Source organism: Notolepis coatsorum (genome assembly GCF_963971535.1).
Source record: "Notolepis coatsorum genome assembly, chromosome: 3".
Lineage (NCBI taxonomy): Eukaryota > Metazoa > Chordata > Actinopteri > Aulopiformes > Paralepididae > Notolepis > Notolepis coatsorum.
Window position 1 is genome coordinate 104,758,477 of NC_140167.1, and position 16,751 is coordinate 104,775,227.

The 16,751-nt window shown below is 43.6% G+C and overlaps 1 protein-coding gene across 5 annotated transcripts in view; it reads right to left on the bottom strand.

Annotated features, from left to right (window-relative positions):
* LOC311225527 (E3 ubiquitin-protein ligase Midline-1) overlaps positions 1–16,751 on the bottom strand; it is a 214,324-nt gene that overhangs the window by 100,486 nt on the left and 97,087 nt on the right. For 3 of the 5 annotated variants that reach the window (XM_084310858.1, XM_084310857.1, XM_084310853.1), the window contains exon 1: positions 1,239–1,428. The exons of the other annotated variants lie outside the window; for them this stretch is intronic. The gene's annotated coding sequence lies outside the window, so the exon portion shown is untranslated. Of the gene's footprint in view, positions 1–1,238; positions 1,429–16,751 lie in introns of those variants that run through there. 5 annotated transcript variants of the gene reach the window in all.

The window sequence follows — 16,751 nt, forward strand, 5'->3', positions numbered from 1 at the left end:
ATTCTTGGGATAGAGCACATGCAGAATGCCAACCTTGACATCAGTAAATATATACAAACACCTTCTTTTCTTTTCTTTCCTTTTTTAAAACGTTTTCATAACCATTTTGAGCACTTTGACAGAACAAACAGACAGACGGACAACATTAGATTGTGACGCACACCCTCTTCAAGTCATCTCATCCCCGGCCTGAGGCGCCGTGGCAACATAATGGGATTTGTGGATGCAACGACGAGTGCCAAGTGAGATGAGCCTTTGAACCGAGCCCTGCCTCGAGGGGCTTAGAAACCCATAGATATCTATAGAACACTAGATAGCTTAAGGCGGAGTCACCAGCGTCACTGAACCGCCGCCATCTTGCACCAGTCAGCCTTGAGTGAGAGTGAGTGAGCTGCACAGACAAAAATACTCATAACTCGCTGAAATATTACGGATTTACAAACGGTTTGGTTTGCAATAAACATCAAAGATGTAGTTATGATACTGCATACTTATAAAAATGTTTTTTTTTAAAGTTTTTTTTTTTACAAACCGCTTGAATCATAGCCACGTTAATAATGCTTGTAATAAACCAAACCGTTTGTAAATCCGTCAATATTTCAGCGAGTTATGAGTAATTTTGTCTGTGCAGCTCACTCACTCTCACTCAAGGCTGACTGGGGTAAGATGGCGGCGGTTCAGTGACGTCGCTCTCCATTGGCCGGCAGCGCGGGTAAGCTATCTAGTGTTCTATATATATCTATGTAGAAACCGACCGAGTAAATGTGTTGCTGACGCTAAACGTGGAAACTCAAGGGACACCCAATTGGCCACTGCACCCTCATCGACCCTTCAGAGTTAGTGGGACGACATATGTCCTATTAGCTGCCACACTACACTCATACATTTACATTTAGTCATTTAGCTGACACTTTTATCCAAAGTGACTTACAAGTTCTGTACGACAGACTTGTACGACAAGTCAGAGAGATGACGGACACTCTCAGTTGAGTCAGTGTTGATGCTAGTAGTATCGCACACAAGATGATACACTCGCTACACACACACACACGCACACACACACACACACACGTTCACCATTGAGGTTAGAAGAGCAGCCTATATGACTTATCTGTCAAATGGTTACACAGTACACTGTATCCACCCATAAAGCAGGGGAGTAAATTCAGTCAGAACAGTTTGGTAATAAGCTCACAGTTTGGTAAACAGTTTGGTAAGCAGATCAGCTCCTGTCTTACCTGACTCATGGTTACATCCATACACAAGAAGAAGAGGGAGAGAGAGGGGTCTTGAACACCAGCGCTGTACAGCCTACAAAAATATCCCCCCCCCCCCCACCACAGCAACAGTTTGGAGTCTTCTCCCTGTGAGTTTCCCCTTCTCACAGTATCAGTCACTATGTGAGTTTCAGGCCCTGGATGGAAAGTGTCCACCCTGTCTCTCCTTTCACGGGAGCTCTATCTAAACCCATATCTAGTCACAGTGGGCTGTGAGCTGTTGCCTCATCCAATCGTATAGAGGGGGCAGGACCTCTGCAGGGGTGGGTGTGTACCGACTGACAGAGCATGGAGCATTGCCACAATGATCCACAAGGCCGTTTTGTCATCCCGAAGTAAACATCTTCCAGCAGGCACACCTCTCCTCCTAAGAATGGAACTTGATGTTAAACAAACAGTACTAAATCACAAATCCCTTCTGAGTTATGTTAGCTGTAACAGGCCAGTCATGTCTCAAGCTACAAGAGCTACTCGAGCAATTTACACACAGCACTGTTTATCCAAAACACACGTCCCCTTTTAAGTTATTTGACAGAGCAGATAACACAAGTGTGTCTGAACTTGAAGCTGTAACGGATAGCAACGATATTCACAAGTTTTTCAATAGCATACGTATGATTTAAGTGACGGTATATGACCTAAACGGCCCCTCATAATATTCAGGCACATTATGCACCACTGTGTTTATCCTCAACAAGCTGTTTTACTGTAGTAAGGTGTCCGTTTCTCGTGTTAGACTGAAGGAAAATAGTACCCCCTCCATCGAGTCCTTTAAATCTAAACTCAAAACTCATCTATACTCCCTAGCCTTCCCTGACTCACTCTGACTCCTGCCTTGTTTGTTTTGAGGTGTTGTTCTGTTTCTTTATGTGTCCGTTGGTTGTTTATATTTTCTGTTTATTTTATACTCTAGGTGCACTTTCTTTGCTATGCGACTTACTATAAAGCACTTTGGTTGACAAGTGTCATGTCTAATGTGCTATACAAATACATTTGATTGATTGATTGATTGACAGAGCCAGCCCGTCCTACAAGCAAATCAAACACCTGCCGTAGGAGCCCAACAGATCATGCAAAATGAGTGTTCCCGAGTGTCTTTCTCTCTGTATCTCCCTCTCTCACACACACACACACACACACACACACACACACACACACACACACACACACACACACACACACACACACACACACACACACACGCACACGCACACGCACACGCACACACGCACAAGTTCAAACAAAGTGGCTCAAAAGTCACTATGTTGGTGATCAACAAAGCAGACTGACAACTGTCAAGCAGCCAAGAAAGACCGCCTTAAAAATGCAAACCGTCAGAGAAGAGCTTGCTGCAGAAAGCATAGCCAACCATATGAGTAGAATCCAGCTCCAGCAGCAATAAGCACTCTTGGTGTGGCAGTTTCAGGCACTGTACACACCAGATTGTGTGTTCTGGCAAATTGGACCAAAATAGGCTTGAAAATATGGCTTTACTTGGGAGTTGTGTGCAGTGCACCCTACAGGACCAGCAAACAATGGGATGCATAAATGAATGGAAGCGGATCCGTATCCGCTCCCATTAATCTGTGCTGAGCTAGGCTAGCTTTCTATTGAACGTACAGAGAGGAAATTGGTTCCAATCTTCTTGTCTGACTCTGGAGAAGACGGTAGCCTAAGTGCATTTCCCATAATGTTTGTGTGTTCCTTTAAACAAACTGGGTTATCACAATTAGGTGTCTGTAGGCTATGTTCCAAGCCAAGATAGAAACCCCATTAGAGCCAGAGGAAATAGTGCACAGGCAAATACAGTAATCAATGATGTCATCACTCACTCTTCGGGCCAGTGTGACCTCTTGTCCGGTTCAACGACCCGGTTCCAAATGCATAGACAGACACGCAAGTCACACATCATGCATGAACAGCCTCCATCAAAACACTAACAGATTCATTAGCTATTGAAGGACCTGTGTTGTGGCGACACGGGACAACTACACTCTCTGGGCAGGGAGACTATGTTCTTTAGGAGAGGTGCATGACATAATATCTTTTCATTCCACGTTCACAAACATTGTGTGTCTCCAAGCGATCGCAGACACACCCTCCTCCTCCTGTCTTCAATGGGAGTGTCTGTGTGCGCCGGCCTTTCCCATTACATAAACAACACAGGAATCCACTGTGGTGGAAAACAGTTGACTGAGATAGATGTTGAGACGAGAGTCGACTCGAGATAGTTGGCATCCGTTCACTGCTGTGTAGCCCGAGTGGAAAAAAACGACATGTCCTCTCCAAACATCTGTAGCGAGACAAGCCTGGCAGCGGCACAGTCATACCCGCGTGCCACAGAGAGGCTGGTCGGTGCCACACGCTGGACGTGGGCCTCTCCTTATACTGTGTGGCATTACCATTACCATTTATATTACCATACCATTCTATTTATATTACCATTACCATTACCATACCATTACCATTTATATTACCATTACTATTATCATTACCATGCCATTACTATTACCATTACCACACCATTACCATTATCATACCATTACCAAACCATTACCATTTATATTACCATTCCCATTATATTAACATTACCATACCATTACCATTTATATTACCATTACCATACAATTACCATACCATTACATTTACATTACCATTACCATCTATTACCATAACATCACCATACTATTACCATACCATTACCATTACTATACCATTACCGTTACCATTACCATTACCATTACCATGTCCGGCAGCGTGGCTACATGACTAGAGCTCCGGACTCATGATCGGAAGATCACCGGTTCGAGCCCCGGTCAAGGCTGCTGTCGGAAAGTGGTGTTGTTGTCCAGCAGGGGGCACTCTGTCCTCTGGACTTGTCATTAACAATGCCCATGTTATGGTGATGGGGACACCGTACAGCTGCGAGTGCTGTCCTTCGGATGAGACGCTAAACCGAGGTCCTGACTGAATTCGGTCGTAAAAGAACCCAGGACGCCTATCGTAAAGAGTAGGGGGCTCCCCGACGTTCCTGGACAAATTCCCAATCAAGTCTCTGACATCAACGCAATCATCCCTTCCCCTTAATTGGCTGATATCAATCCCTGTCTCCTGAGCCATTCAGCCATTGTGTAGTGTGATGTGTGCCGGGTGCCAGTGTATGGTAGCCATTGAGCCTGCATAGCCAAAGGTTGGGTGCTACCAGTGGTGGTGAAAGAGGCAATTTCCCTAACCCTACGTTGTAAATCCTTTGAGTCTGAGAAAAGCGCTATATAAATGTAATGAATTATTACCATTACCAGTGTTTGACTGTAAACTGAAGTTCAACTTAAATACAGAGTCCATTGTTAAAAAAGGTCAACAGAGGATCTACCTGCTGAGAAAGCTGAACTATTCTTTTAAAAAATTTTTAAATTTTATTTTTTTGATTATCTTTTTCCCCCTCCTTCTTTTTCCGATTTTTCTCCCATCCCACTGTTAGTCGTTATGCCAATTCCCAACCCCCTTCCTGGTTGTTGCACACTTTCCCCTACTGTTGGTCCGAGAGGCCGGAGACTGTCACATGCTTTCCTCCGACGCATGTGCAGCCAGCCGGCAGCCAGCCTGGCCGCACAGATTCTCACTGGGAGAGTGTAACGTGTGGGAGGCCGCACTACCTCTCACCAGATCCTACCTTCGCTGAGCAGGCGCCCCGACCGAACTGTAGGGGTCGCTGTCCACAACGCCCAGGACCCACCCACGGCTCCCCTCCCCCTAACTCAGCCAAACGAGTTAGTATAGCGATCAGCCCGAGCCAAGGCAATGCTGACTCTCCGGGAGTCGAGACCGCAGCCTCTTGCATTGGTGACGAGCACAATCTCCGCTACGCCACCTGACCGCCAAGCTGAACTCTTTTAATGTTAGTGCGAAGATCCTGAGCACTTTTTATAGTTCTTTTATTGAAAGCCTCCTAACTTTTTCTTTTATCTGCTGGTTCAGTGGCCTGTCTATTAAAGATAGGAACAGCCTACAGTACATAGTGAAAGTCATGGAAAAAATAGTATACGAACAGGTCGAAAAGTACCTCGCGGAAAAAAAATCTAATCTACGAATTCCAATCTGGCTTCAGAACATCCCACTCCACTGACACATGCCTTCTCTATTTGAACGACCACATCAAACAAGAGGTGGACGCGGGCAAATACTGCGGCATGGTCATGCTGGACCTACAAAAGGCCTTCGACACTGTCAATCACACCATTCTGACTGACAAGCTAAAAGCAATTGTGATCAGCAATCAGTGAGCTGGATACAATCCTACCTGGAGGGGAGAGAACAGATGGTGGAAGTAAACGGTACCCTACCCCCCCCCCCCTCCCAGTGAGCTGTGGTGTTCCACAAGGAAGCATACTAGGACCGCTACTGTTCCTAATGACATGTCGTCAGCTTGTGACTGCAACTTGTTCCTGTTTGCGGACGACTCAGCCCTGCTGGTCTCTGACAAGAACAAGTTACAGGTTGAAAAAACCCTCAGCTCGGAACTAGGCAAAATCTGCATATGGCTCGCCGATAACAAACTATCATTACACATGGGCAAAACAGAGTCCATTCTCTTCGGTTCAAATAACAAACTCAGCAAGACCGACGGCTTCTCAGTTACAGTGGGTGACAATATTGTCACAAGGAAAGATGAAATTACCTACCTGGGTTCCATCCTAGAGGCTAATCTTTCCTGTGACAAAATGGCATCCAATGTAATAAAAAAAGTCAACCAACAAACTCGATTCTTGTACCGGATCTCCTCTCTGGTAAACAAGAATACCCTGAAAACTCTGGCAGGAGCACTCATTCAAGGGTACTACGACTATGCTTGCACCTCATGGTACCAAAGCACCTCAAAGGCACTAAAAACCAAATTACAAACATCTCAAAACAAACTAGTCAGACTACTGCTTGACCTGACTCCTAGAACCCACCTCACCCCTGCACACTTTGACAACCTAGGATGGCTTAGAGTAGACGACAGAGTACAGCAACTTGCAATGGGCCTGGTCTACAAGATACACTACACGACCAAGGTACCCATGTACATGTCAAAATACTTCCCAAAGGTCAGTGAATACCATGATCACAACACCAGAGGGAGCTCCACAAATCATGTTAAACCCAGATTCGGCTCATTTGCAAATCTGGTATGTCATAAATGTATAGATGTAGCAGTACTGTCTATCTGTATGTCGTGTGTGTCATATATGTTATGATGAATTGAAAATGGGGGACCCTGACCTGGTCTGCATCCCCTTAACAATTGTATGTATTGAGCTGTACTGTACTGTACTGTACCCATTCTGCAATCTGTTAATACACTTTTCAATCAATTCAATCAATCAAAGTGTGCTCCAAACTAATTGGAGTAAAACAGAGAGACCTATGTTCTCTCTGGACGGACCAGGTGGTCAAGAAGGGGATGAGCATCACAAATCAACCTCTCCACACTCTGTCTCAGCGGTTTTCGCTGTTGCCTTCTGGCCGCCGTTATGACGTCCCACTAAGTAGGACCAACCGCTACGCCAAATCTTTTGTCCCCTCGGCTATCAGACTTTTAAACACAGACAGTAGTCATTTTAAGTAGCCTTTTGCACTTGGTTGTCTGTTTTTACTTTTACTTTGCTGGATTGTGTATCACATGGAGTGTTGCTTTTTTTGCCGTGCTGTCGTTGAGATGTTTTGTTTTGTTGTTTGTTTGTCTTTGTTGCTTGTTGCGAATGAAGCTGCAAATATGAATTGCCCCACGCGGGATCAATAAAGTTGTCTGAATCTGAATTACCATTACGATAAACATAACCATTACTATTATAATTACCATACTATTACCATGCCATTACAATTAACATTACCATATCATTACCACACCATTACCATTACTATATACTTTCTATTACCATACCATTACCATACCATTACCATACCATTACCATACCATTACCATACCATTAACATTAACATTACCATACCATTTCCATTACCCGTACCTGTCTATTACCATACCATTACCATACCATTACCATTAACATTAACATTAACATTAACATTAACATTACTTCAGGTGACTTCCTTCTGTGACCTGTCAATGCTATTGTTATTGGTATAACATCATAAACATCACATTATTGTGAATAAGGCTCGCCCATATTTACAAACACTACCATTATATACAAATATAATTAAAAACTCAAAATGACCTGAAATGTTAGTGATTGTATCAGTTTAGTCAATCAAGATGTATTATTATTATTATTGGTGGTAGAGCTAGCCATTTGTTTACATTTGGATTATGGATTGGACCTTTAATTAGTTGAAGCCACTGCACAGCATGGTGGGCAGCAGGGCCGTGTGACCACAGTATGGCATTAATTGATTGGGATCTGTAATTAACTCAGAGCTCAGCTGCTGCCAGAAGTCTGTGTACTTTCATTTTAGTCGAATAAAGTATAGATGACAGAGGTTCCTGAAAATCATACCATCCAAAATGATTGTTGGCAGGTAGTCTGCGTCATGATGGGTTATTATCTATCTTATCTTAAATACATGTCACTATGTTATTAATGTAATGCTGTACAGCTCAGTTTTGTGAACAAGTCTCTCCTTAAGCTGCCTATTCCTAGCACTATTTGGGCAACTTTACACAATTCCTGTTAGTCTATTGAAGACATTTGTAAGTTTTTTTTTCAAAAAAATTCATTGTTTTATATTTCTAATCAAGTACTCAAAACCATCATTTTTCAGCCTCAAGAAATCAGGCTGTTATGGCCTGGCTCCGCCCATAAGCACTTTGAGTGACAGTCAGACCACAGTCTGCACTGGTAGAGGGAGGGAGGGAGGGGGGGGGGGAAGAGAGAGAGTTCAGTTCAGTTCAGAGTTTTTATTTGCCACATGGAATAATACAATCATAGTTTCTTCATTAAAAAATCATAAATAGTCATTCCATGGACAAAAGGAGCAGGAAGAAGAATAGATCTTATAGTTACCTGCCCCTTATTCCTAAACTAACATGTATTTTCTTAATGGTCGGCGTATAACCTTATTTACACAAATAATCATTTATACCATTATAGAGAGAGAGAGAGAGAGAGAGAGAGAGAGAGAGAGAGGCAATGCCCCCTCTCGGCTCTCTCTTCCTTTCTCTCCCTCCAAAGCGCACGGCCCCGCAGCTCCACTCGCTGATGAGACGGGGCAGCTTGTGTGTTTTGTTTTTTTCTTTTCTTTCTTTCAATCTCCCGTGTGGCGCGCGGCCGGCAGGTACCCCCCCCCCAAGTGCCCCCTCTCTCTCCCTCCCTCCTTCTCTCTTCCTTTCTCTCCTTTGTCTCCCACTCGGCTCTCGCTGATGAGACGGGGCAGCGTGTGTGTTTTTTTTCTTTTCTTTCTTTCAATCTCCCGTGTGGCGCGCGGCCGGCAGGTACCGCCCCCCCCCCCCCCCCCCCCAAGTGCCCCCTCTCTCTCCCTCCCTCCCTCTCTCTTCCTTTCTCTCCTTTCTCTCCCTCTCGGCTCTCTCTTCCTTTCTCTCCCTCCAAAGCGCACGGCCCCGCAGCTCCACTCGCTGTCTAGTCTAGGTAGAATGGGGGCGGGCATTAGCTCCAACCACAGAGCCAATCGCATCACTGTGCGCCGAATGACGTGACTCAGGCCTTCAAATCAAAATGACCCGATTTACTAGAGGACGAGAGGGGCTGGGCTGAATCGGAGCAATCCGCCAATATGGTATTTAGACCCTAAAACACATTGATACGAACTCCTATTACTATAATACAATGCTAGAGACTGAAAAATGACATTTATAATGTATAGCCCCTTTAAGCTGAACACCAGAGAGATAAGACTCATGTCATCAAGAGGTAAATCATGTGAATTATAAATTAATTAATAAAGACAGTGAATAGTGGAACATCTCCCATGATACTATGAGAGTACGGTACCCATGGTGATTTAACTCCTAGTACACTATGGCAGCACCCATGGTGATTTAACTCATAGGACACTATGACAGTAACCATCGTGATTTAACTCCTACATTATGACAGTACCCATGGTGAATTAACTCATAGGACACACTATGACAGTACCCATGGTGATTTAACTCCCTTCGACTCCACTAGATTCATTCTGCTCTTAGATTTATCACTGGTGACAGATATGATACACAACACTGCATCTTATGAGAAAGTGGGTTGGTCTTTTCTGGCAGATGGCAAAATCAACACTGGTATTATCTATTTATCCTTAAGGAAATTACCTCCTTATCTCACATCACCTCGTCTGCTGGCTCCGGGCTGCGTTTTTGCCGATCAACCAATACATTGTTGGAAAGTAAAATTTGACGCCTTTCGATCGTGACTCTACTCGACCTATTGCATGCTTCCAGTCTCGAGTTACAAGACCAAACATTCGACGAGCGTCATTTGACAAGCCATTCGGACAAGTGATCACGTCCGGTTTGGCCGGGTCCGGAACGGACCAGTCACCTCTGATGGTGAAAATGATTGACCACCTTTGTAGCCAATGCAACTCTGGAGCCAGGGGTGTCCCACGCGTGATTGCAACGACAAGGGGGCAGAAGAAGACCAACAAGTTATTTGTTTTGACTAGCGCATCTGAATGAATGGGAGTGGATAGCCATTTTGGATAATCATGCCGGATTAACGCCAGTACACACGTTACAAAAACCCCAACACATTTTCCGTGGGATTGTTATCAACTTTGGACCTGTACTAGACAAGACTTCAGGCTAAACAGAAATGTGAGTAAACAAAACTTTTACTTCAGTGTGTTCAAACCTCTGTAACTCTATTTCATTAACACTCAAGAGTAATTCTTCCTGGTGTGGACGTTCAGAATGGTTCCGTTCAAAAGAGACCAGACTCATGCATGTGCTATAAGAATAACATATAATAAATCGCAAATTACTTTGGGTATGCAATCGTCAGGTGTTTCACCAGACCCGGCGCCATGGGCAGGCATTAGGGGGCCTGGCCCGCCCACTGAGTCAGCTGTGCCCACCCTGGTAATTGCTTCTTTTTTTTTTTTTTTTTTTTATCAAAGTCGACTATCCAAATCCTTAGTCGGGGACAGCCCTAGTGGGCACTGATGTCAACAACAACACTACTGAAGCTAGCACGGCACTCTGTGAGAATTCGTTTTTCTACCCTCAAGAACGTCTTTACAGAACATCGCCTTAGTATGCTTCATCGACGCAAGGCCAATTTAATTCAGTTGGCATTTGAGAAGGACTTAACAAAAAAGTTCAGGAATGAGTGGAGGGACAGTGTTTTAAGAAGATTTCACTCTGTCCCCAAACGCTGCTTGCCGCTCTACTAATGATGGTGAGTAGCCTGTGGAGGAATTTTGTTTGCTTTTTTATGCACTTATTTTTGTCAGTTCCGTTCAGTTTGTCAGTGAATTCAGAAGTGTTGAATAAATGGAGACTTTTCAAAGATATAGAATAGAATAGAATAGAAATGTATTATCCTGAGGGAAATTTGACACTGCAAATCACTCAATCAATTAAACATTTAGAGAGAACAAGTCACGAATAAGAATAACAAAACAAATGGCCTAGAATAAAATGAAATAGAATACAAATAGAATAAAAGATACAGTAAATAAATACAGTAAAAATATACTGAAGTCTACAGTTGGTTGGAGCCTATGCTATGGCTTCGTGTGGGCCTCTCCCGGACCTTTCCTGGAGTTGGGTGCTGGTCTCTTGCGTGTGCTTTGATGGATTTTGGTTCCTTTTCATCGTTGGGCTCCCTCGGTTCGCTGGCGTTTTGGGGATTCCTTAAGGGGGGGGGGCTTGCTACGCCTTCTGCTGTGTTTCGGAGTGTCCCGGGGTTCCCAGTTTCGTCTCGGACCGTGCGTGGTGGTCAAGGTCAAGAGGTCAAGAGTGCTGCATGTCTTCTCGTTTGACCGCTGTTGTGTCTGTCTGCTTGAGTGTTTGGTGTCGCTGAACCCTTGCTCCTTTGGCCGTGGCTGCAGGTCCTGGGGCGGGTGAAGTGTCATTCCTCGGTGGAGTTTGAGGGTGGCACGTGGGGTTCGCTGGTTTCTTCGTGGTCGCGAGGTCGCCGGGACCGGGGAAGATGGAGCGGCCCGCGGGGGCCCATCGACGTGCACGGCGGTGTGAGTGGCACTCGGGCTGTTTGTGTTTTCCTTCAATCATGACATGCTTTATCGGGGGGGGTGTCTTGGATGGGGATGTGGTAGGGATTGATGTGTGGGGTGTTTGGGGGACTGGCTGTTCACATGCCCTGGTGGGGTTCACATGCCTTCGAGCAACACTGTACTTATTTGACTAATTTTATGCTTATTCTTATGTCTGCACGGTCTACAGTTGCACTACTTTTATTGTCTTTTATACCTATTCTTATGTCTGCAATGCATTGTTTTTATTCTGTCAACTGTATACTCATTTTATGCCTATGTTCATTTTATGCTATTTGCTGTGGGACACTTTGGGCTGCAGTCCATGTGTGAAAGGTGCTATATAGATAGTTATTATAATGTGTTTATTATTATTATATTGTAAAATAATTTATGCATTGAAATGTCTGTAAGTCTCGACTACATTGAAAATGAGGGTGACCTCAATTGTCCTTTTATTTATTTTTATTTTTTTATCCACTTGTTCTCCTTATTTTTTCTCCCATCCCAATTTCATATGGCCAATTCTCCCCTCCCCTGTCTTGAACATTGCTAGACTATGCCTCCCACTGGTCGGCTGTAGTGAGGATAGAAGCCTTGCATCACGTGTCCCCTCCGGTACACGAGGAGGCAGCCTGTCGCATCTTTTCACCAGACAGCGCGGACTCTCAGTGGCGAGGAGTAACGCGTGGGAGGCTCACGCTGCTCACGCTGCCCCCGATACTTCCTGTCTCTGCTGTGCAGGTGTCACCCAACCGACCTGTAGGAGTCGCTGTCCACAACGTCCAATCCCCACCCATCGACTTCCACCCGCTACCTCTGTCAATTGAGATAGTATGACGACTGGCCCAAGCCACAGGCAATGCTGACACCGGGATTCGAGACCGGAGTCTCTTGCATTGGTGACGAGCGCAATCTCCGCTACGCCACCCAGCCGCCACCTCAATTGTCCTTTCCGAGAATAAATAAAGGTTTGAATTATGAGAGTACCCTTGGTGATTTAACTCATAGAACACTATGACAATACCCATGGTGATTTAACTCATAGTACACTATGACAGTACCCATGGTGATTTAACTCCTAATATAGGACACTGACAGTAACCATGGTGATTTATCTCATAGGACACTATGACAGCACCCATGGTTATTTAACTCATAGTACACTATGACAGCACTCATGGTGATTTAACTCATAGGACATTATACCAGTATCCATGGTGATTTAACTCATATACTATAGGACACTATGACAGTTCCCATGGTGATTTTATTGGGACGTGGGTAAATTTTCTCAGTCAGAGCTGTAAGTCCACAATAGCTCAAACATAAATTCTATGAGCCCACAAAGTTGGTCACAAATTCATCATCAATGGACCAACTGACAGTTGTTTGTAGATATTGACTGGATTCCCTGTCTAAAACTCTTTGCTTACAAAAAACAATGGGTCTCATTCCCGAACGAATTTACGACCAAAAATGTCCTCTTAGGCAGATTTCTGCCCATTTAAGACATATTAAGGCTGGTAGCGCGAGTCCCCAAATGTTCATGAGATCAGATTTGAGCGTGGCTGAGAGCACATTTAAGAGTGTAGAGGAGCTTGACTAATTGAACATTTTATTAACTTGACAGACTGTGTTCTCATAGTGATTCCTTCATGTTAACACTACAGGCCTCCTTGGAATTAATTACTTAATCATAATTAAAATAAATATGACAATATTTGTACGATAAGAAATTACGCATTTGATGTCGGAAACATTTATAATATGGATTCATCTGATCACAGGGCAGCTGCTTAACCATATCTGAACCAGCTATTTTGGACAAATGTATAATTACTTTAATTACTCAGATATTCAAACACAATTATGCAATTATTGTGAAATGATTGAAAATTATTATTATTGAATGCCTTCTGTGGAATTTGTATTTCTTATTTGTTACACATCTGTTTTAATGTACACTGTACAAGCAAAACTGTACATTGGAATATTTACAAAACCATACTTGGTCATTTGCTGTACATTGGAGGGGGTTGATATAGCTATAAACCTGCATTCCTTCGAATATATCATTAATCAATTAAACTTATATTGAAATACACTATATAGCATATACACCAACACATAAATAAGAACTAAAGCTAATTGCATGGAAATAGCAAGTCTTGTGTGCGCCAGTATGGCCTGCGTGTCTAATGAACAGTATAGGCTTAATATATTCTAGTTACTTGTTTCATTAGGATTTAGTAGATACTATATATGCTCTGCCTCTGCCCTACGTACAGTATAAGTACAGACTGTACCTATACTGTACGTAGGGCAGAGCATATAGTATCTACTAAATCCTAATGCAACAAGTCATTAATGGAATAATAAGCCTATACTGCGTTCATTCATTACGCCGTAGGCATTAATGGAATAAAAAGCCTATACTGCGTTCATTCATTACGCCGTAGGCTACAGTATACTGCGCATGGGTGTGTGTGTGTGTGTGTGTGTGTGTGTGTGTGTGTGTGTGTGTGTGTGTGTGTGTGTGTGCGCGTGCTGCGGCAGGTGTACCACAAGCTGTACTATATATGATGACAATACATTAATCTAATCTAATTTCGATGGACTCGCAAGGCACTTCCGCATCCATTTCCACACAGCTGCGTCATTACTTTGCCTTATAAGGAGCTCTGGAGGCGTTGTTTTGTATGCAAATGACCTGAACGGGAACACGCTTTTGAGTTTAAGACATAATGAAATTCTCCAAGCAGATATCAGATCATATCACAGGTGCGACCGTTTCAGCCCCTTAAGACATATTACCAGCACGTTCGGGACTCAGAGTGAACTTGTCATTGATTCTGTCTCAGTCGGTTCCAAGATAAGTCTTCCAAGAGAACTCTTTGGAAAATTTTGGAGAATGAGACCCAATGAAATTTTTTGTGGATTGGATCACCTGTGTGTAGTTTTATAATACTAGTACAGTACCCGTTCAGAGTGTACTGCTTGGAGCATGTGCCCGTCCAGAGCGGGCCGCTTACTGCTTGCAATGTTGTAGAGACCCATGGCACGGTCACTTGCAGCGTTCTTGAGAAACGCTCATCCGGCCGACTTCACACTCAACACTCCACTCCCTTGTGTCATCAGTAATTTACCTGCCAAACGTAAAATGGTTAATGGCACCACATTTGACAATGCACTCCATTGGGTCCTCAGCATTACACCCGCCGAGTATGAAGTACATCGGATGAATGGTTCTCAAGATATGCGAAGGACAGACGCTATATGGCACCATAGCATCACCATCTGGCCAAATTACACCAGATTTGTAACCTGACTCCCCTGGGTCATCAGCAATACACCCACCGAGCCTGAAGCCGATCAAATGACCGGTTCTTGAGATAAGCAAAGGACAGATAAACACGCACAGCACACATGCAGACAGACAGAGAGTCCTTCTTTTACGGTTAGATTGATTAGCAAAACGCCTGGGAGCAAAGATTTTCCATATCTACATCTTCATCCATATCAATGGATATATGAGATTTTGGAAGGAAACTCTACCAATAGAAATGTGAGACTCGAAAATAACTGAGTTACTGCTGAGGATGATGTTTGTCTTGTGGTGTATGTAGCTCAACGGGTAGACTGCTTGGCGCTCTGAGCAGGGCACTAACACTGCCAATGTTTGATTGCCACTGGGGCCACCCATAGTACGCAGTCATTCCATTCTAAAGCACTTTGAGTAGGGTAGTACTGGTTCTAGAAATGCATTATAGAAATTCATGTACAATATGCATTTGAATCACGTTCAAGTTCAAGTTCACAAGATGTGATTATAACTGTGATTTTTGGTCAAACACAGGTGCGTTGTCTAACAAGTGTGGAAGCCTCTGAACTCATGCGGTTGTACTGCATAGCAACAACGTTTCATTATCACATCATAGACTGAACGGAGGAATCCATGGGTTCAAGACATGTCATGATAGCTTGCCAGAAATGGGGCTAAATATTGCTCATTTAAATGTAAAAAATTGCCATGGCCACTTTCAAAGGGGTCTCTCGACCTCTCACTTCAAGATATCTGAATGAAAATGGGCTCAATGGAACAGTGAGAGTCTCTGCTTTACAGCCATGCCCAACATGTGCTCGTCCCATGCAGCTTTAGAGCACATCCCTTTACTTGATCTCACTGTATAAAATTACCTATTGCGATGCCTACAATAATCACAGCCTCATGAAACTTTACAACCAGACCATTTTCAGGGGGAAAAAGCTCACCATCCGATCACCAACCTTTCTTTCTCCAGGTGTTATTGATGCCAAATCACAGTATGAACTTGTCTGTGTTGAGGTCTTGATGCCGTCTCAATGGGTGGTCAAATGGTTTGATATTGTAACTAATCAATCCAGAAATTGCTGGAGCAACTTATGAGACATACTTGAGCATGAGAATCGTCATCATCATTACATCATTACATCATGTCCTGAGTCCCCTTTGCTCTCAAAATATTCATAATGAATAGACAAGATCCAAAACATAATGCTTATTACCTACAGTAGTAAAAGATAGAACATATTGACATACAGTGTTGAGCTGCATTTCAAATTATTCTTTAGGCCCCAGCTACATTGAATCATCACAAAATGGAGATAATGGAGCGACAGGGGCTCAGGAGGTAGAGCAGTCATCTGGTAAACCCGGAGGTTCCCGGTTCGATTCCCGCTCCTCCCGGACAGCATGTCGAAGTGTCCTTGAGCAAGACACTTAACCCCTAATTGCTCCCGATGAGCAGGTTGGCACCTTGCATGGTTGCCTCCGCCATCGGTGTGTGAATGTGTCAAATGTGTCAAATATGAGGAACAAATTGTAAATCGCTTTGGATAAAAGCGCTACATAAAATGCAGCCATTTGCCATTTATAACGTAATCGTGTGTTTGCACAAATAATAGCTTTGCTAATGGACGGTGGCGCCACTGTCGGTTCCAAAAGTTCAGCCCTGTCCAACAAACGTGTTGGATATTTGAAATAGAAACAGAAGTAGACAGACACAATGGATCAGTGTATCCCCTTAGGGTGGCACATACTGTTGACCTCGAGCTCACCCCCACCCTACTAATAATCCCCTACCCCAGCCCCCACAAATGGCTTAGAATCCAGAATGTTATAAAAAAATGCATAGATGCTGAGAAACTGAAAAGATCACTGATATTATATTTCAATATAAAAAGTTAATTGAATCTCCAAATCAAATCATGACCATAGTGTATCTAAACTAAAGCATATTATAAGCATTATATAAATAT